The sequence below is a fragment of the Peromyscus maniculatus genome, chromosome 2 (genome assembly GCF_049852395.1).
Source record: "Peromyscus maniculatus bairdii isolate BWxNUB_F1_BW_parent chromosome 2, HU_Pman_BW_mat_3.1, whole genome shotgun sequence".
Lineage (NCBI taxonomy): Eukaryota > Metazoa > Chordata > Mammalia > Rodentia > Cricetidae > Peromyscus > Peromyscus maniculatus.
Genome location: NC_134853.1, coordinates 171,182,866 through 171,203,152, shown reverse-complemented (window position 1 = coordinate 171,203,152; position 20,287 = coordinate 171,182,866).

The window sequence follows — 20,287 nt, the reverse complement described above, 5'->3', positions numbered from 1 at the left end:
CCCATCCTGTTCACTGGGCAGGAATCAGAGCTCCTTGAGCACAGCTTTGTTCTCGATGCCACACTTGGAATTTAGCCGCACAGCATTCAGGTTAGATGATGCTGTTGAAAGACCAGCAAACTCACAGTGGAGTGGCAGGATTTTAGAATCTACCTCTGTTCAGGGTGCCTGACAACCTTCAGTTTGAGTGGGCCTGCCTCCTACCTCATTTGAGACATATTCTGGTCACTGTTTTCCTCTGCATAAGACAGGCTAGCTGGCTTCAGAGTTTCCAAGACTCTCCTCTCATCCAAGATTCTGCCTTCCATCTCCCATAGGAGCTCTGGAATTATAGACACTCATGCTATGCCTGAATTACAGGTACTCATGCTGTGCCTGAATTACAGACACTCATGCTATGCCTGAATTACAGACACTCATGCTATGCCTTTGGCCTTTGCATGGGTTCTGGGGATTTGAACTTACGTCTTTGCACTTGTGTGGTGAGCACTTTACCCATGGAGCCATCTGCCCGGCCCCTCATGTTTCTTTGCTTGTTGTCTTGGTTAAGGTTTCTATTGCTGTAAAGAGACACTATGACCATGGCAGCTCTTGTAAAAGAAAAACATTTATTTGGGTGGTATAGTCCATTAAAGTCATAGAGTGAAGTAAGGCAGCATGCAGGCAGACATGGTGCTGGAGAAGGAGCTGAGAGTTCTAACATCTTGATCCGAAGGCAACAGGAAGTGAACTGAGGCACTGGGCATGGCTTGAGCATATATGAGACCTCAAAGCCCACTCCCACAGTGACATACTTCCTCCAACAAGGCCACACCTCCTAATAGTGCCACTCCCTGTGAGCTTATGGGGGCAATTATATTCAAACTGCCATACCGGTCTAGAAATTTTCATTGGATGTTAGTCTTTGTCTTAGGTAAGGGTAATTTTTGGTTGCTGATAACAACAAAACAAAACAAAACACACCATTAAATTCTTAGGTTTTGGTCCTGGGATGTAGTTGAATTTTTTTTTAACACATTTTATCCTTTCAGATTTTGCCTTTAGGTTTTGTTAGGTAGGATAAAACCAGGGTCTGATCAGAGATAATCACTCCTAACAGTGAGGTGAGACTCTGTGCCCAGTGCCTCAGAAGTTCTGAGGGGTTTCAGGTGCCCTGTGGAAACATTAACACTCTGACACCCCGGTGAGTGCAGGCACCAGGCACTGATCCATCAGATCCTTTGGGCTCTCCCTCCCGGCTCTTGGTCCTGTCCTGATTCACTGACTGTCGCCTTGCTGGAGGGACCTGCTACACCCCTCTGCAGTTGCCTCCTTTCTCCGTGCCACCTTGTAGACTCTTGGCTCCCACGGTCTCCCTGGATGCTGAGCTCTGCCTCTTCCATTCAGGGGTCTGATGGACTCTTTTGGCTCCCCTGACGCTGTCAGCTGTGGTGACAATGGGAATTGCTTCTTCTGTTTTGTCATTGCTGAAGGAGCACTCACTGCCTTGGCTGTCTGTCTGGCACGGCTTGAGAACCATGACTTCACGTGTTTGTTGCTATGTTGTTCCCGCTGGGAGGGAACATCCAGTCTCTGTTACTGTACTTGGTGAGACACACCCATGCCTTAACTGCTGAGAAAATGGCATGAACACGTAGTGAACACTCACTCTCGCCAGACACTCTGCTGAGAACTTTGTTTTTCTTATCTGTCATATCCTCCCAGTGATTTGATAAGGTAGGCGTCACTGTCGCACCCTCCTTCATGTGAAGCAACTGAACCTTGCCCAGGCCACTCAGCTCCTAAGTGGCCACTACCTGGGCCACACTGCTAACCTGACCCACTGGAGTGCTGGCTACAGACCACACCGTAGAGCTTCTGGAGGCTTTGTGCCAGGCCCCTCCAGAGTGGCCGGTGCTATGTGTGAAATGACTTTGGCAGCATTTTGTGATGTTCCCTAGGAAGCTTTGTATAACCTGGTCTTCATCTTGACTTGGTCAATCATTTCTCCCTCACTTTGGCCAAGCATTTCCCACCTCACTTTGTTATGTGCTCATCTTCTGGCTTGTATCTTTCCAGGTTTGGGTACTTGCAGCCCACGCATGTCCAGCCACAATGGAGGTCCTTCTCACTTTCCATGTGGGGACATTGATGGTTGTATGGTTCGTCTTGTTAGAAATGACACTGGTGGCCCATTTGCAAAGGTGCCTGGATCCAGCTTCAGTTCCCCCCTGACACACACACACACACACACACACACACACACACACACACACACACACACACACATACACACACACACACAACTAGAAGCTTAGAGTAGAAAATTTCTCACAGCTAAAGTTCTAAGATTTTCTGAAAGGTCATGAGTCTGATACGGCTTAAAATAAGCAGGACGTAAAATGTAGAGATGAGCAAATACCCAGGTTTTGTTGAGGAAAAGACAAACGTTATGTGGCAGAGGGGGAAAAAAAAAGCCTGGATGAGGTGTGAGGTTGAATCCTCTTGATTACTCAGCCAAAGAGGAAGTGGTGGAAGGGCCACGAGTGACAGTTTATAAAGATTGTCCTCAGGGGGCTGAAGAGACAGCTCAGAGGTTAAGAACACGTACTTCTCTTGCAGAGGACCAAGAACTGTTCCCAGCACCCAAAGTTGAAACTTTGTTCTCTGCCTCAGTCAGCACCTGCCCTTCTCAGCTGATGGCCTGACTTTGAGATCATAAAATAAACTGCCTCAATTTCACTACTCTGAGTTTCCAGTGCTCTCATGACATGGGAGTCTGTCACTCCCAAGACGATGGGGAAGTAATCCAGTCACAGAGCCAGGTCTGCCTCTTCTGGGAACTTCTGGAAGATTCCCTGAGCTCTGCCCTCTCCAGGCCAGTCTTGTGGGCAGCCTGCCTGACCCTCTCATCCTTTGACCTCCCTCGTAGTGGGTGTTGGCTAACTTGCCTCCGACCCCTTGGAGGCCCTCAGCACACCTGGCAAGGGGCTTTATTTGGATTTTCCTTCTCTGTACTAAGTAGAGTGAAAGGTGTGATCAGATGAGAATGAATGAATGAATCTGAGACTTGTAACAGGACAAGCTAGACCTTACGGAGCTGCATCACCTCTGGAAACACCGGTTCTGAGCCAGGGTGGGCTGCAGGCACATGTGGTCAGGGCTCTAGGTCTTAGCTTTGACTTGGTCACCTCCTACCCTCCGTCTCCCTCCTGAGCTAAGCTCACTCGTCCACCCACAATGGGAGATAAATGGACAGTCCTTACCCTGTTTCTGATTGACTAATGCAGGTTATATGCCTGTTCCTGGACCGATAATAGGCAACGAGAGAATTTACATGCTGACTGACTAATATATCATTGGCAAGGAAGATGGTAGACTGTGATTGGCTAATTAAGATCCTTCTAGAATAAGATAACAATGGGTAAGGAACAGGGAAGTGAGAGATGCATGCTGGGTACTGGTGAGCTGAACAGAGCAATGAGTGGGCAGAGGCATGGTAGAACATGCTGGCTTCCGCATGGGCCCAGGGGACCTCTATACCCTGGGTCACCTTTCTTCCCCTCAAGAAAGACTTATATGGGGTCCAACAATAAACCTTTCTAAGTGCCCCATGGAGCTACCTCAGCTCTGTGTCCAGACTGTGGATCATGTCCACCTGGCAGCCTCCCAGGTTCCCCTTAGGAAAGGACTGTGGTCACCCACTGAGAGACAAGGAAACAGAGAAGCTAGGAAACTTGTCCAAGTCAAACAGCCGGCCAGCGGTAGAGCTGTGGACCAATGTCCACCTCCTTCTCTTTCTGATCCAGACACAGGCCCTCCTTCCTCCCTTGGCCTCTGTTTCCCCACTTCCTTCCCCCATTCCCCCTTTCCTCTTCCTATTCTCTCCCATTCCCCACTCCCTCCTTCCTGTCTTCCCTTTCTCCCCTCCGTACACACCCCTTCCTGCTCTCCATCCCCACCCTCTTTCCCGTCTCTCTTCCAGTTCCCTTCTCTCTCTTCCATCCATCTCTCCCCTGCCCTTCCTCTCCCCTTTACCCCCTTTCTCCTCTACCATCCCCTCTCCATCCCCCTCCACCCTGCCTTCTCCCTCTTTCTAACTCCTCCATGGTTTCCATCCTCTCTGCCCCCTTTCCTCTCCCTCCCCTTCTCCTCCATCTTTCCCCTCCATCCTGTTCCTTCCTCCCCTCGCCCTCCTTCTCTTTCTGTCCCTCCCTCCGTCCCTCCTTCTCTTTCTGCCCCTCCCTCCATCCCTCCTCGCCCCTGGAGCCAGCTGCAGCTGCTGTGCTTGCAGCCATGCCTCTCCAACCACCCGCCAATGCTTGGAAAAATGCAAATAAAAGCAAGATTATGATATTTTTCGTAAATAAGCAATGTAGCAACTCAAATCTGGTTTGGGCCGTCAGCCGAATCCACCAGAGAGATATCGGTGTTGAAATATTTGCGTACATTCTCGTGGAACATTTATTGTGGAACACTGGGCTCTAGGAAAGCTTTCCTATAAATTATTCATTATGGAATCCAAATGAACCGCCAAAGCCCTCCCACCCAGGGGCTGCCATTTTTGCCTTTCTTTCTTTTTTTTTTAATTACCTCTGAAGTGCTGGTCTTAGTGAGCATGTAAAGCTGACCACCAGTGGGTGGCGTAATTAGTTGGAGAAGTGGATTGTCCGGCTCAGTGGTGCTGACCCCATGCTGACCCCTTCGAGGAACTTTGGTTTCTCTATAAGGATTTTCTCTGCTGGTGGATGTGCTAATGTCCTTTCTTGCCCAGGAGCCTGGTGGTCACAGGGTAGCTGGGTGATGCAAGACCCTTCACAAACTGGCAGCCCCCCAGATGCTGCCCACAGAGACCCAGAGACTGTTAGGGTTGAATTGTATCCCCACCCTACTGGCAGGTGTGGACTGGGGTCCAGAGGGCACCCAGTGATTTCCAGATTCTTGTGTCTGAGAGCCTTGGTTTGTATATTATGTCTGAGCATGGATACTGATGGAAACAGAGCTTGGTATGGGAAGTGAGCTGCAGAGACAGCTCAGTTGGTCAGTTAGTGCTTGCTCTTGAGCACAAGGACCCGAACTGAGATCTCCAGGGCCAGTGTAGCCATGCACCTCTGAACTGAGATTTCCAGGGCCAGTGTAGCCATGCACCTCTGAACTGAGATCTCCAGCTCCAGTGTAAGCCATGCACCTCTGTAGCTTTAATGCAATGGGTATCAGAGACAGGCAGAGTCCTCAGAGCTCACCAGCCAGCCGATGTAACCAGTTAGTGAGTACCAGGTTCAGTGAGAGAGCTTGTCTCAAAAGACAAGGTGGAAAACCGTAGAGGAAGACACTGATGTCACCTCTGGCTTTCACACTCTGGTAGGAGGGTATTGGAGACCAGCCTAGGATATACAATGAAATTCTATTACAAACACTGAACGGGCTAGAGAGATGGCTCTGTGGTTAAGAGTTTTTGCTACTCTTGCAGAGGACTGGAGTTCAGTTCCTAGCACCCTAGCATCAGGTAGCTCACAATCACCTGTAACTCCAGATCCAGGGGGTTCTGATAGCTTTTTCTGGCCTCTGTGGACTCAAGAACACACATGCACATGGTTGCACACACATGAATAAATAATAAAAATAAATGTTAAACAAAAATTAAAAAAACAAATAAATATGTCAGGTGAAAAAAAGGCTAGGGGATTAAAACACAAACACACAGAGGAAAGGCTGTGTGAGGACATGGGAAGAATATGCTGCCTACGAGTCCAGGAGAGTTTCAGGAGGATCTGGTCCTGCTGCCCCTGCTCTGGGTCCTTCAGTCTCCAGTGCCATGGGGCAGTGTGTCTGTGTGATTTAAATCACCCAGTCACTGGCCCTGCTATATCCAGGAAGGTAACTCAGAGGTGGGATGGGCACTGACTCTGTCTGGGGCCTGGTGTCTGGCTGAAGGAATAAGGAACTTGGCTTCCTAAACAGCCCCGGGATCTTTCTAGAGCCCAGAGCTCAGGGAGAGGGAGGCTTAGGCGGGAACTCTGCCAGCATCCTCATCCTTCCCCGTGGAAGAGTAAAGCTGCGTGTAAATATTTGCAGGATTAATTTCACAACTCACAAACGAATCGCGGGAGCAAGAAGCGGGTCCCACTTGCTCAAGACAACACCTCAGACAATGCTGTTCTCAGCGCTGGTCTTTCGTGCTCCGTGTTCATGATGGGCCACGCTCATCTTACCTTGTAACCTCTCAAGGACCCCGAGGCAGAGGACTGGCTCTGAGGAGCAAGGTGGCATAGACCGCTTTGCCTGTGGACCCAGAACCTCCCATGCTCCAGCCTTTGGGAACAGATGGGGCTTTGTCCATCTGGATAGCTCAGGGTCAGCAGTTACAGCTGGGGGTAGAGGGTCAGGGTACACATTGCCTAGAACTACAGCTGGCTTGGCAGCCTGGGGCTTCCTTTCTCTTTCCCTGGTCACTTCCGTGGAGACCAGCTCTGGCCTCAGTCCTGATCAAGTGTGGCCACAGTCTTCCACAGTTCCTTAGCCTGGTGGAACGGGAATCCACTTTTGGGCTTCTGCCTCAACTGTTCCTTCTTTCTGCTCCCAGAGTCCAGTCTGACCAAGATTTTGGGGCTCTGTCCAGCTCAGTATAGCTGAGGCTTTGGGGCCTATCCATAACTTTGAGGTCCAACCTGGCTGGGCTCTGGGGTCTGTCCAGCAGTGTGGGGCTGTTTAGACTCTAGCCTGGACCCCGAGTGCTGTGTGGCAGTGGTGTTTGGCCTGGTCTCTGGCACAGATCTCTCCCATTTCTTGTGGCCAGGGCTCCGGCCTGTGGCCACCCTTCACAGGTCTGTCTTTGACTTCACAGTGCTCTCTGTGGCAGTCATTTAAATAGCCACAGAGGTCACGGACTGAGCACACTTTGGGACTCGCAGCGCGTTGTGTAAAGTGACCGACCCTTCATTCTGTGCTCACATCTGCAGAGTGGAGTTTTTTCTCTCCTGGAAAGAGCAGCCTGTGGGCATTCTAGAGGCCTCACCCATGGCCTTGGTAGAGGCAGGGTTGTGTAGTGCCACTGTGACAGACACACCAAGCTTCCTGGACACCTGCTGTTTGCCTGTGTTGACCCCGGCTCCTCCTCCCCGTGACCCAGCCTGCTCCTGCACTCCCACATTGGAGCATCCTTTGCTGCAATTTAGGGCAGAGTGAGTCCTGGCAGCTGCAGGGACTCACTGGCCGCTTGTCTTTCATTTGAAAATCAATGGAAAGGGGAGTCTTGTCTGTCCCCAACCCTGCCTACCACTGCCTCCTGGCTGTGATAGATACCTGTGATTCTGGGCTTTGGCACTTGGGTAGTGTCTGCAGTCCTGACCCCTGCATGAGTGTGTGTGCAGGGTAGGGGATGGTGAGGAAACAGCAGAGGGTGTGGACAGGTGCATCCTGAGAGCCGATCAAGGTTGGAAGGACGGCGGCAGTGGCCTTGTGGGGAGGCACGCCTCTGCCACTCAGTGGAGTGTTCCAACACGTTCATTCCTGGAATGCATCCTCACCATCTGTCTCCTGAGCTGGCAGAGAGGAGTCACAATTGTAAATTGTCTGTTTCCCCCCCTTTCACTCCACGTGAAGCAGCTCTGGTGGCTTGAAGGGGCTGTCAAGGTTTGCAGTGTGCCTGGCTTGTTTTCCCCATGACAGGAAACACAACCTTCTTTAGAGTCCTGGGGTGTGTGTGTGTGTGTGGGAGGTGGTAGGGTGATGCCAAGCACAGGCAGTACTCTGGGGGAATGATGGCAATGATCTGCAGGGCAGGCTCACTGAGGCATCAGTTGTCCTGTCTGATGGGACATTGAGAGTGGAGGCTGTGGATGGGGGAGGGCACAGTGGAAAATACCTTCTGGTCAATTTTTCTGTGAACCCAAACTGTGCTAAATAATAATGCAAATTAAGAAAAGAACCAAAGGAAGAACATGATCAAAACATATTTTATGAAAAAGGAAACAAATTAAATAAAATTTAAAGAAGATAGCTCTGTGGGTGGAGCACCTGCTCTACAAGATGACCTGAGTTGGATCCCCAGAACTTACACTGTACAAAGCTGGGCATTGTGACATGCTCGTCATCTCAGTGCTGGGGAGGTGGAGAAGGAGGCCCCCAGGGCTGGCTGCCATCACAAGGCCTAGTTGGTGAGCTCCAGGACAACGAAGAGATCCTGTCTCAGAAGAGCAACCAAGGAAGACACCTGAGGTTAACCTTTGGGTTCCACATACATAAAAAGCAGGTGTCAAAAGAGGAGGGGGGATTTCTGTGGGTGGGCGGGGTCAGGGACAACCCCAGCATGCCCATGGGAGAGGCTTGGGTCAGGAGGGAGGTGAGTGTAGGCCAGGAAGCACCAAGGCATGAACTGAATTCGTTCAGGGTGGCTGAACAACCCATGATGCTGTAGCTTAAGTTGCCTAATGAGTTTTCCCAGCTGCAATGTTTTCAGACTACAATGGGCTTATCAGCCATTGCCCAGTGTAGGTGGAGGCACATCAGTGCCCTGTTCTCTCCGAGAGGGGATCTAGGAAGGACATCAGGAACTGCCCTGAATCACAGCTGGGAGAGGAGCCATCCGCTCACTGCTCATGAACACCTATTTGGGTTCTGAAGTACTGTTGTGTGGTGGTGTTGGGCTGCCATATGCTCTGGGCTTTACTGGAACAGTTGGCATCATCTTCATCAGCACAATAGTAGGTGCTTTTATTTGAGTAGATGATGTGAGATGTTTTTCCTCTCAAAACAGAGAATTGCCGCAGTACTGATAAAAACAAAAAACCAAACAAAAACAAAACCAGGAGCAGAAGGGTCGGTGTCCATCTCTGCAAAGAGCTTCTCAGTGCTGGGCCCTCATGAAGATGGAGCTTCTCTGCTAGGTCACAATGCAGCCCTGGCCTCTGTGTGGATACAGTGTGGTGAGGCCTCTCCTCGTGTCTTGCCAAAGCTATCTGATTGCAGCCTCCTGTGGGAGGAACAAGCTCTCTTGTATCACTTTTTGTGATGGAGACAGTCTCACAATGAGATCTCTGCCTCTCTCCATTTCTATCTTTACCTTGGGTGAGTAGAGGGAACAGGCTAGGAAGGAGCACCAGAGAGGAGGAAGACAGGAGTCCTGGACAGTCAAGAGGGGAAGGCATGTAAGGAAATCTGCCTGGGCGTCAAGTGCGAAGCCTGGTGGCTCACCACCTCATGTGGGGAATATGAGTGGACTTTAGAGAAGCAGCCACAGTTGATACCGAGAAAGAAACCCAAGATGCCTGTCGTGGAAGGAGGGGTGGGTGGTGGGCTCATCTAGGCACACAGATAGGGCAGTAGGGTGGAGAAGCAGATGGAGAAGAATATACTGTGTCAACAAATAAACGCTGCCGCCAGTGGCCAAAGAACCCATACAGAGGAACCAGGAAAGGTGAGCCAAAGTCAAACCTGGGTACGACCCAACAGCACACTCTATATTCCCATCCCTTCCTCATACCCCATCAGTTCTGTGGGAAATCCTTCCTGGACCAAGGCCTAGAACACACCCTCCAAGGCAGTGTCATCCAGGAGGAAACACAAGGTGCTTCCACCTGATTTAAAACATTCTGGGTCATCCACATCCACAATCCCATGATTCTGAAGGCTGAGCTCAGTGACCTTTCCCCTGCATGGGCACTGGTGCCTCCCCGGAGGATCTGGTGGAGACACTCAGGGAGGATGGTCTAGGAAATGGGATAAAGCAGGTGACATGGGGGACAGGCAAGAGCTTCCAGTGGGTCGCCTCCCTCCCCGGCTGAGGCTGATATGATTCCGCACTATTTTATCACCCCAGACCTTCCCCTTCTCTGACTCCAGTGGCAGCAGCTGGGGCGTGGGTGGGCTTCACCCACTGGCTGGGGATGTGGTTTCCCCAAATTTAGGGGAGAAAGCCCACCTTTTCAGAGGCACGGAAATGTCATTTCCCCTTTAAGCTAAACATTTTAGATTATCCTCATTTAATTTGACTAATTTAGGAGGAGAGCAGTGATAATTTGTCAGCATTGCATAGTCTTTTTGAGAGACATTAATATTCTAATTCCAAGAGGGATGTGTGAATTCCTCAGCCACAGATAACACCATTATATTCTAAATTCTTTCCCCGAATTAGTACAGATGGCTAAAAATACTCTCCCTTTAATTAATCTTCCTAACAATAGTTTTGTGAATACAAATAGATCATTAGCCACATCCGAGAAGAGGTGGACGGTGAAGGAGAATCAGGTTGGATCCCATTACAGTCCTGCAGATGGGTCCAGAGGTCTTGGAAGGTGCTGGATCTCAGGGGTGCGTGGGGTCACAGGTCCAGGGGTAGAAATGGGACCTCCCCATTTCATTCCAGTTACTGCTGCCTTAGTCTTGCTGAAGCTTTCAATTTGGCCGTCTTTTCCAGCTAAGGAGCACTCTTTTCTACCACGTGGGTCCTAGGGACTGAACTCAGGTCGTCAGGCTACCTTTACTTATGGAGGCATCTTGCTGACCCTAAATTCCCTGTTTGGCAAGGACTTTTACCTTGTGTGGCTGTCTTTTACCTCAGCTCATTACCCAGTTTGGATGAATTCTGTGTAACAAATCTCACAGAACAGCTGGGCTACATAGACATGCACCACTATGACAACATACCTCAGTGAATCAGCTTTAAAAGAGGAAAGCTTTGTGGTGGCTCACAGTTTCAGAGGTTCAGTTCACGACCCATTGGCCTGTTGCTGTGGGTCTATGGTGAGGTACAGGATTCGAGGAGTGTATTGGTGTTCCCTTCATGGTGTGTGACTAGTGAAGCGAGAGGAAGAGGAAGGACTCAGGGTCTCAACATCCCCTTCGGGAGCATGACTCCAATTACCTAACTTACTCACATTAGATCTCACCTCCTAAAGGTTTTATTTCATCCCACAAGCATCACAAGTTAACAACCAAGCCTTCAACACGTGCCGTTAAGGGATATTCAAGACCCAAACTATAGCAATAGCCATTATTTAGCATGCCCACAGTAAGCTGGTCCTTCATACATCAATGTGAAATTAAGAAAAAATATTTAACAGATATATCCACAGACCAACCTGATAGAGGCGATTCCTCAGTTCTGTTTCCAGGGATGTATGAGTTTCTGTCAAGTTAACAAAAATGATGACATCATATTAACATAAGGGTTGGAGTTTTGATCTCTAGCACCCATATAAATTCTGGATAAGCATGGCAGCTATCTATAGTCCAAGTACTCTGGAGGTGGAGATGGAATCCTGGAAGCAATCTAGCTATCTAGACTGGCTCAGTTGGTGAGCTCTGGATTCAAGTGAGAGATCTTAGCTTCCTATGTAAGGTGGAGAGCAATTGAAGAAGACAACTAACATCAACCTCTGGTCTCCACACATATTTATGCAAATGTCCTCCATGAGTTCCCCACATATATGAACATGAACACGTGTGGTCACAAGAAATACTTGTTACAATAACAGGGGTTCTGTTTCACTATGGCCACGTGAGCAGGGACGACACTAAAAGAGTCAGCCCATATGAACGTCCCTTTTCCTCTGACATTGTGGACTGCACAGTGTCAAAACCCATGTCGATGTGTTACCCCTAGCACCCATGGCACAAGCCCATGTGGAAACAGGGCTGTTATGGTTTGAATCTGAGATGCCCCCCATCAAGGCCCCAGCTGAGGTACTGTTGTGGGAGATTATGAAAACTTAGGAAAGTGAAACCTGATTAGAGGAAGGAGGTCTGTGTGTGGGTTCTGGAAGGTGTGCTGCTGAGGAGGGGCTCAGTGGCAGCAGGTCAGGGAAACTGGAGAGATGTGGCTAGGTGAACTGCTGGAACAGACACATAGACATAAATGGGAAATGTGTCAAAGTTTAACTCTTCATTTATTTTTTCTGTTATTTGTTCTTCATACCCTGTTCTTTCTCTGTTCTTTTACCTATTGTTTTCTTCCTCCTCTTCCTCCTCCTCCTCCTTCTTCCCACTTGTTTCCCTGATGTTTTTCATCTATACCTTTCCTTCTCCTCCTTTCCTTCTCTCATCTTTTCTTACCCCTTTTTATACCTCCTAATGCAAAGATTTCTGTGCAAGAAAATATTATCTCACAACCACAAGTTACATGTTTTCCAAAAACAAATTAAAATCTTTACAAAGGAAAAATCACATTAAGATCACAAGTCACATGTTTTCCTTAGAAGCCCACAAGTAGCTGAACATCTTTCTTTGTACTTACTCCCCAACAAAGCATCTTCGCCCCAAAGCAATGATTCTTTTACAGATGATTAACATTAACAAAGTTTTAAGCAAGCCAAGTATATTTCAGCCAGTTCCTTTGTTCTGGCATGCGTTTCAATGCAGCAGATTCCTACAAAATTTCATTTAAATGGTCTGGCTAACAATCTATTTTTCTTTACACAATAAGGTCATTTTCCTTTCACAACTTTTTTTTTTTTTTTCAAGATGCATACCGGGGCCTGTGATTAATTCTGTAAACTACATGACCAAGGAATTCAGCCTAACCTTGGGTGCAGGGACATAACTGTTTCTTTGATCATCAGTCTGTTTTTCCACAGACAGAATTCATGGGTCTATAGTGAATAAAACTTCCTTGTTTTTATTTCCCGTCCTCTGCAAATCTCTTATCTAACCAAGGGAAAGAGGTAACTTTTAGCCTGTATTTGCCTGTTTTGTATCTCTTATTGGAACAATTGGCAGAATATCCTAAATCATGTCCCTAATCATCTTTACTAACTGTTCTAACCATCTGTATCTTTTAGGCTAACCCAGAAAGTCCAATTAAATCATTGATTCAACTAAGCTTCACTGCTCTTACTGAAATTATCTTCATTATGATCTGAAATTGCCCAGTGAGGAGTGGGCTTTTCTCAAGAAGCAATCACACTCTACTAGATATAGAGTGGGATCCCTTTATGTAGTGGTCACACTACGCGGATACACAGCAGGAACAGGGCAGCGGCAGACAGAAGGAAGCACAGCAGGGACAAGGGGCATTCTGGGGACAATCTTCCTGGGGCTTTGCCTCTCCAGGGTGCACCCGTGGTAGCCTTGTTCTCCTCTGGGCTGTGATCCGTAAGCTCCTCTGCTGTCTGCAGCTCCTCTGACAGGACCACCGGCAGTGTGCATCCCTGGACCTTCCCGTGTGCTTCTGCTTCCTGGTTGTCTGTGACGTGAGTGTCAGCCTTTTGTCACATGCTCCCACTGTCACAATCTTCTGCTCAAGCTCACAGGAGCAAGTGGCCAGTGGACACTCTGAAATCACGAGATAAATAATCCTTTCCTTAAGTTACTCTCAGGAGTTTGGCCATAGATATACAAAAGCAAGCAATATAGCAAAACAAAGTTATGAAAAATTCTGGCACATGAGAGAGTCATGTGGCAACAGACTGGAATGGAATGGGTACAGATGCAATGGAAGAATGTCCAGGATTTCCAGAAACTTCTGGAAGCTGGGAGGAATCATGGTGGACTGTAGCTGCTGGAGATCCCTGATTCAGTGACCTGGAGGGACTCTGGCCATCCTGAGCCCATTCTAGACAGTGCCCCCTGCTGGACTCCCTGGGGTGGCCCATCTGCAGTAACTGGTAATATCTCCACTGTACCTGTGACTTCAAGTCTCACTGAACCCCATATTTTAGATATCTAGTTCCTAGATCCATGGGAAAGTCAACTCCTGCTTCACACTACTCGATTTTCGCGGCACCGTTGCGGCAGCTCCCAGGAACTAACACATCAGTGGTAACCTCGCAGGACTCCCTGCAGGTGTCTGTTTCACATGCATCTGCTCCTCAGGCAAACATGCCAATCATGCACCTGCTAGGAGCCCTGACATGTGCTGCAGTCAGGGTTACAGAGTGGATGAGACAACAGTCCTCTTCTTACGAAGCTAATGCTCAAGGTCTGTATGCTAACTCTACAAGTAACATGAAAGTGTTGCCATAGTTACCACAGGTGAGGTGCCTCAGAAATCTTGGGAACAGGAGCACTTCCTGGCAGAGGGGCTGTCAGTGTTCCTGGAGAAGATCAGACCGGAGTGGTACAGGTAGCATAGAAGATGAAACAGTACCTGCAGGTAGCTGGGCCTGGGGCCTGGGCTGGAGGTGAGACTGTGAGGCATATGGGTACTGAGCCACTCTCCATGGCTGGATGCAGAGTTCCAGATGCCAACCAGGAAGGAGATGGGAGGTCATAGGGGTTATGTAACCCGAATCTTAAGAGGTCTTATTAATAAAAATCTCAGTGCCAGTTATTGGGGTGAATGCTGGAAGATCAGAGAACCAGAACAAGCCACAGCTAACCTTACCTTGCCAACTTCTCAGCTGATGCTGTTTCCTCAAACTGGAAGCCTCTGAGTCCTCATCTGGAATGGATCTCAGCTTAACTGCTGCTAAAAGCCTAAAAGCTTAAAAAACTAAAGTTCCTGGTCCCCATGCCTTATATATCTTTCTGCTTCCTGCTATCACTTCCTAGGATTAAAGGCACATGTCTTTCCCAAGCAAGACATGAGATCTCAAGTGCTGGGATTGAAGGCGTGTGTCACCATGCCTGACTGTTTCCAGTATGGCCTTGAACTCTACCTCTGGAATGCTAGGATTGAAGGCATGTGCTATTATTGCCTAGCCTCTATGTTTAATATAGTGGCTGTTCTGTTCTCTGACTCCCAGATAAGTTTATTGGGGTACATAATATAGCAACCACATTTAAAATAAAAATGTTATAACTAATAAGAAAAAGTATATACAATATATACAGTCAAGAATTACATTAACAATGTCACATGGCCAGATTTCCTTTAGCTTTTTTTCTTCTGGTGTACTAGGCTCCTTCTCTTCTCTTCTTTCTCTCTCTCTCTGTCTGTCTCTCTCTCTCTCTGTGTCTCTCTGTCTCTGTCTCTGTCTCTGTCTCTCTCTCTCTCTCTCTCTGTGTCTCTCTCTGTCTTGATTCCCATTTTGGACTGCCACCACACTAGGTAGCTGCTTTGGAATTCTCTTGGACTTCTACTGTTCTATGCAGTAGATAGATTTGGTAAGTCAATTAACATATCTTAAAGGGTAAAATTAGTTAAAAGATAATTTTTCCCCACATTAAAAAATGGGAAATATTTTTACAAGGGAAGGAATTTGGTTTCTGTTTGATAACACATTAGGCAGTCTGAAAATGGAACAATTAAATGAGAGGATAATTAATGTTGATGGGATGTATGTAACATCAATTGTGATATTATTTGTTTAATCATCTTTATTTTAGTATTAAAAAGGTTGGCTAACTTAAGTGCCATAAGGGTTGGGGACCAGGAACTTTAACTTTTTAAGCTTTTAGGCTTTTAGCAGCAGTTCAGCTGAGATCCATTCCAGATGAGGACTCAGAGGCTTCCAGTCTGAAGAAACAGGATCAGCTGAGAAGTTGGCAAGGTGAGGTAGCTGTGGCTTGTTCTGCTTCTCTGATCTTCCAGCATTCACCCCAATAACTGGCACTGAGTTTTTTTTTATTAATAAGACCTTCTAAGATTTGTGTTACATCTGGCACCCCACATTGGGCACCAAATGTAGATGAATTTCTAAATGATCTTATTAAATAAAAAACACAGAGCCAAATATAGGGGTGAAAGCCTTAGATCAGGGAAATAGGAATAGCCACCAGCCAACCTTACCTCACCAACTCTGCAGCTTCCAATTGCGAGCTACTTCTTGTCTACCCATGCTTTTATATGCCTTGCTTTTCTGCCTTCTCATTGGCTCTTAGCCCAGCTATCTCACCGCCTTGTCACTGTCTGTACAGACCTCCAGGTCTCTATGGTTGGTACTGGGTTAAAGGTGTGTGTCACCACACTTGGCTCTGTTCCCTAGTATGGCCTTGAACACAGAGACCTTGCCTCCTAAGTGATTGGATTAAGGGTATGTGCTGCCTGACCTTGTTTACTTAAAATGTCTGGCCTCCTCCCCCACCCCGATCTCCAGGCAAGCTTTATTTATCAAAGCACAAATAAATTACACCACATTTCAGCACAAATAAAATATTACCACAGGGTTAGGAAGGGCCACTTTGGGAATAGATATATAAACTGAGGTGAGCTGAGATAAGGTAAAAGTGCCCCCAGAAAAGAGGGGTGATGTGACATCTTCTTATGTTTTAGATTTGTGACAAAGTTCTTAGAGAAAAACAAGAAATCTCCTGAATTGTCGACACCCATGTCAGCCTTGACTAGTTGGGGTGCCCAAGACCCAGTCCCCTCTATTTTAGACAGCAAGCCACACACTCTTACCCTGAGCAGATTGCTCACTGTGGAGAGAAACATCACCAGCTTCCATGGTTACCTTGCCTGAGGCTCTGGCTTCAGTTTAGGGAGATGAATCAGGAGTTGCTTCCCCATAAACAGGAGAGATCAATGGCTCAGGGTAGGGACGGAAAGAGAGAAGCCGGTAAAGGATTGACTTCTGAGTTAGTTACCATATAGATGACTGGGCCCAGTTTTGCTGCAAAGTGCTGTGGATGATTCATTGATAAATAAAACGCTTATTGACCAGTAGCTAGACAGGAAGCATGGGCAGGACAAAGAGAGAGGAGAGGTCTGGGAAGTGGAAGGCAGAGCCAGGGAGCCGCTGCCAGCCGCTGCCATGAGAAGATGTTAAGACACCGGTAAGATTAATAGAAATGGGTTAATTTAAGATATAAGAACAGCTAGCTAGAAGCCTGAGCCATTAGGTCAAACAGTTTAAATAATATAAGAGTCTGTGTGTTTATTTTATAAGTGGGCTGTGGGGCTGTGGGGGCTTGGCGGGACCTGGAGAGAAGCTCTCCAGCTACAGCAGTCTTCTGGGGAATCTTGTGCAAGACACTTTGAAATTGCTCTCTCAAGAAGAGATTGGTGCAACTATCTACCCGTTCCCAGGCATGATCATCTGAGCATTGGCTATGTGTGGGGAGCATTCTGCAACATTGCAGTAGGCACTGAACAGAAGATGGAGCACTAAGATACCAGCGGTAGCAGGAACCATCTGTGCCCATGGAACTATCCATCAGAGCAGTGCTGTAGCCTCTGGGCAGCGGACGGCCTGCTGTACACCCCTTGACTGACTTCAGACGCACTTATGTTCCATATTACCCAATCCTCACTGAATCTTCAAGGCTGCACCCAAATGTACCAGCTACAGAGATTTGAGGATCTGCTAATTTTGCTGCTGTCGCTGGTCCTGAGAGGTGGGAACGGAAACCTGGCATTTCTGTCCTCCACTTGCTCTGGGTTTCTCACAGCCTTCGTACTCTGTGCTGCTGACTGACACCAGTGCCTGACCTTGAGGTAGTGAGATGAAACAGCAAACACCAAGGAGGTGGAGCATCACCTCCTAGCCATCATCAGATCAAGCTCTGCTAATTTAGTGTTACTAATTAGGGGTATCCCTGCCTCTAGAGGGGAGGGACACTTTCTTCTTCCTGCTGGAAGGCAGGCATGGACCAAAAGCCTTAAGTGCCCTCACATAAATGTTTCCTTCTCTAGACTCAGGGTCCCAATCTTTCTTCATCAGTTTCCTGCATGAGCCTAGGAGACTCACTAATGTAACATCCAGCCTCTTTTGCTGTCTTCCCACCCAAATATAATTACAGGCCTGATGAGCAGCACCCATCAGCCTTTTGGTTGCCGACTATGAGGTCACTTCAGATGCTGCCACGTTGGCACTGGCTTTGAAAGGCAGGCTGTAGCAGGTCACCATCTGACTTGAATGTTTCATTTTCCATCATCAAGTCTAAGCAGCTAGAGAACACAGCACAGTCTCTCATTCTAACAACTCTCCTTGCTTCCACACATGTCACTGGTCCAGAACCCAAGCTCTCCTTACACCTGTGCCTCCTCATACACTGCTTGCTACTGCAGAAGAATCCCCACCACCTAAGTAATGCTAACACTTCACATGTTAACCTGAGTGACATAAATTAAGTAATGTCAGTGAATACATCATGATGAGGTCTTTGTCAATACTTGACCAGATTCACCTTGAAGATTCTGTGCCAAGGATTTAATGCTAAATATTCTGAGGAGTAGTGTGTGTGTGTGTGTGTGTGTGTGTGTGTGTGTGTGTGTGTGTTCTGCCAAGTATGTAAAAAAATTCTTACCTCAGGACTCCACTGGACTCTATCCTATAGAGAACTCTGGGGTTCCACAGGATCAGAGCCCCAGTTTAGAACTTGAGTACTGCTACCATAATAACTAACTGATGCTGAGGAACAGAGAGAGGAATAGAGGGATGGCAATTGTGGAACAGGGCAGGATAATCCAAAGAGATGACTGCAGCTGTTTAGCTGAATTTCCATTCTAGGGAGGACCTTGTGAGCACCATACATCCCCTCACACTATTGTGCCTCTGATGGAAGTAAGGCTGTGCCTTTCACCCATTAATTCCTACCCTTGTATTTTCAGGTCACCTCCAGGGTAATCTCTTCCTTACCTCTGAGCTGTGCCAATACAAGGTAGAGAGAGTAGTCTTCATCTCTCCTGAGAAGGTTACAGGCTCTCAGAGAGCTGGGTAGAGTGAGAAAGGTGGAGATCTATCCACCACCATGGTGCTGAAGTCAGGCAGGAGGAGAGGTTGTCCTGTAGGATGAAGGTCTTGATTGTCCACTGCCATGGTGCTGAAGTCAGGCGGGTGGAGCAGTTGTCCTGCAGGATGAGGATCTGGGTCCAGAAAGCCGTCAAGATGCTTTCTACCTTCTCAGAAGCCTGGAGCTTTCTCTGCTGTACTTCAAGACTTTACTTTTCAGTGCTAGTCCCCCGATCTACCCCCAGATCCCATGACCTTGCATTCTTAGGGATATTTAGCATCTGTACCCAGGTTGCAGAGGGTGGTACCCAAGCTGGGCACCTGTTGGTAACCTGCTGTTGGCTTCTGTTTGCATCAGAAAAACACTGGCCAACCATTGCACGGTGCATGAAGAAAGCCTCACATTCAGCCCTGATTTTGTATTTTGGTTGAGTAGTCAGCTGGAACCCCAGGGGATGTTAAGCTAGGATGCTGTAATCTCTGGCTGGGATAAATAGCCACTGTCCCAGTTTTCTCAGTTTGGGCTCCTGGAGACAAGTGTCAGCTGTTTCATCAAAAACAAAGCACTCCCCTGGGACAGGAAGCAGTCCACCTATGAAGGGTTTTGCTTTCTCCTCCACGTCTCAGAAATCTGCCCTAGTTTTCCCTTTACCAGCACTGCCCTTGAGTTATACATCTCCCAGGCAGGGGAGAGATGGGATCTCACCCTTTATGAATGAAGGGATGAGGAGCACCTGCCAGGAGCTGCAGATAGCTCTCTGAAAAATGAGCAGCAGGTGTGACCTTGCTGATGGCAGCTCCTCCTCGCTGACAGGCAGAGAAGCCTGGGTGTGGCATAGCATGTGGGCTGAGGGGATACTGGTGAGCAAGGGGACCTTGAGCTGGAGCTGCTGACTCTGTACCATGTGCAAGGGTGGTGGGTGGTATTTCTGACACCAGTGAGGGAACATGGCTGGGTTTGAAAATTTGTGGTGTGTGTGTGTGTGTGTGTGTGTGTGTGTGTGTGTGTGTGTAAGGACCTTGTGTGTACACATGTGTGTGCATTTGTATGTAGTGTATAAGTGCACACTTGTGTGCCTGTGGAGGCCAGAGGTTGACCTCATGTGTTGTCCATCTTATTCTTTTATATTTTACTTTATGCACCTGAGTGTTGTGACTGCATTGATATCTGTGTACCATGTGTATACCTGCTCCATGTGAAGGCCAGAAGAAGGTGCTAGACCCATGGAACTGGAGTTGCAGAGGGTTGTAAGCTGCCATGTGGGTTCTGGGGATTGAACCTGGGTCTCTAGAAGAGCAATCAGTGCTCTTAACTGTGGACTCATCTGTCTAAACCCCCTCCATCTAATCTATCTATCTATCTATCTATCTATCTATCTATCTATCTATCTATCTATCTATCTATCTATCTATCTATCTATCTATTGAGACAAGGTCTCTTGCTGGCCTGGAACTTCAAAATATGACTGGCCAGTGAGTCCAGGGATCCAGCTGTCTCTATCCCCCATCCCCAGCACCATGGCTTTCTTGCCCGACAAGCACACAGGCTGCAACGATTCTCCCCACATCACCTGGCACCTTCAGGCAGCAGTGAGGTATAAAAGGGTGGCTTCAGATGTGGGGAGCTCCAGGAGCAGCCTCCTTCTTTGATCTGTCTGTTTAAAAAATTCTGTCTCTGCAGTAGTCTCCCTTCAGGCCTTTTCAGTTCTGCAGGATTTCCGAATCCTCCTTTAAATAAAGATCAAAAGGGAGCCAGC